Source organism: Mandrillus leucophaeus, unplaced genomic scaffold (genome assembly GCF_000951045.1).
Source record: "Mandrillus leucophaeus isolate KB7577 unplaced genomic scaffold, Mleu.le_1.0 Scaffold66, whole genome shotgun sequence".
In the NCBI taxonomy this organism is placed as follows: domain Eukaryota; kingdom Metazoa; phylum Chordata; class Mammalia; order Primates; family Cercopithecidae; genus Mandrillus; species Mandrillus leucophaeus.
Genome location: NW_012107141.1, coordinates 3205591 through 3207647, shown reverse-complemented (window position 1 = coordinate 3207647; position 2057 = coordinate 3205591).

Sequence of the window (2057 nt, the reverse complement as noted above, 5' to 3'; positions counted from 1 at the left end):
GGCAGGGGTGCATTGATTTGTTGAAGAAGGCAGCATATGAGGCCTGGCAGTGGGACAGTTGGAGGAGCCCAGGTTTTTGTTTTGTTTTGTTTTGTTTTTCTAACATGCTACATCACTGTTGAAAACAAACAAAAATGTTTCAAAAATAATATATAATATATATAATATATTTATATAATGAAAAGCTATTGACTAGCAGCAATGATTCTAAAGTTATCTTAGCACCAAGACCATGGGGGTGAAGGGGAAGGGATTGGTGGGGGATGAAGGGACTGGTGGGACAAAGAAAGGGCTATAACATGTTCAGTGTTGATGACATTTCCACTATGGTTCTCAACGGTGGCATGAGGCCTCAGAGACAACATAAACCAAGAAGGAAGGAAGCCACCACAGTTTTATAATGTCTGAACCAAGCAGGTTGAAGACACTGGGGCCTTGCCTGTGGCCAGACCACACCACCCTCTGCCAACCAAGAGATGAAGCTCTCAGCAGAACTGACCACGTGTATATAATTCAGATCTTCCTCCCCCTACCCCAAAATGACCTGCATCCACGTGATAGGATCTCTGCATATAAAATATGCATAAATCAGATGTAGAAACATGAACAGAAGTTTTTAACAGCTCACGCACATTTTTTAAAACTCCCTTGCGAGGTATACCGGTAGTTAAATGAATGAAAGAGCATTGATCAGACTCCTCTAGTTTAAAACACTACTTGCCCCAGGGAGTAGGCAAGTGGCTATTTCTAAAGCTTATATTGTATATTGTGATTGTGATTGTGTGTGTGTGTGTGTGTGTAGGCTGATGCCTTGAGAGTCCTCTCTTCTTTTCTCCATTTCTTTAGGACATCTCTATCCTGTTCAAAAAAGGAAGAGTTTACAGGCAGAGACACATTCCCCAGTTTCCTATGACCATGGAGCATGTTATCAGCCTTGTTGCAAAAGAAGGACCACATCTCTAGAGACTCTCATCTGAGTTATGTATAACTCAGGGCACAATTTGCATTGACACCTCCTGCCACTGAACTATAGCAGGCATTTCTTGATTATTAAAGAAAAAGAAAACCCTCAACATATGATATGATTATAAAGAAAGAGTATAAATAATGTAACTCGAATACGTACTTTTCATTTTACTTATTTTTTAGCCAAAAATCACTCCCCTATTGGGGTCTGGACTTCTTGGCTCTTTATCTCCCCAAAAGCCCTGGATCGGAATGGAATTGTATTGTTTTATCCTCTACCTCGTATAAACAGGAATGCTAAGAGCTCACCCCTTCTCCCTTCCCCAGGATTTCAAGCTCGGCGGTGAGGCAATGTTGCCTTCAGTATAATGGGTAATATCGGGAATTTCTAGGGGGGCTGGGAGGAAGGGATCCACAACCCAGGGATGGACGAGGCAACAGAGGTGAGGTGTGGCAGTGTCACAGTTTGACCGACACTTTTGTTTGTAGGACAGTGAAGGAACCCTCATCAGGAAGTGAATAAAAAAAGATCTCAAGCTGAAGTCAGGTGGAGAGGGAGAAAGGTCAATCCCCCCAATCCAGACAGACAACCCACCCTGGCTTAAGTCAGAGATCTGATTCAGCCGGACCAGAATGTCAATGAGGAGGCCGAGGAGCTCCCTCCCATCATAAAACCAAATGAAAAAAGAAAAGGCAAGAACATAAACCCAAACCCAGAGCCCCGCCACCCACAAGTGAAAACATAAACAAAATGAGCTACCTAAAGGTGATGACAGAGACCTGTCATTTTAGCTTATGCTGTTGGCGAACAGTAAGGTGGGAACACAGGAGGCCCCAGCACGTGCTTCTGTGAGTGAAAATGAGTTGCCATGTATGTTGCAGCTGCCAAATTTTGTAGACAAGAGTCAGTTTCCAACATTTTTCCTTTCTGAAAGCTCCCAGTGGCTTCTGGTGGACACGTCACCTTGGTTTTTAAAAATTTTCAGTGTGAGTTTATATATATATATAATATATGTATGTAAATATACATATAAATTTAGAAGACAAACAAGTACATACACACACATACATATACACACACATATATATAA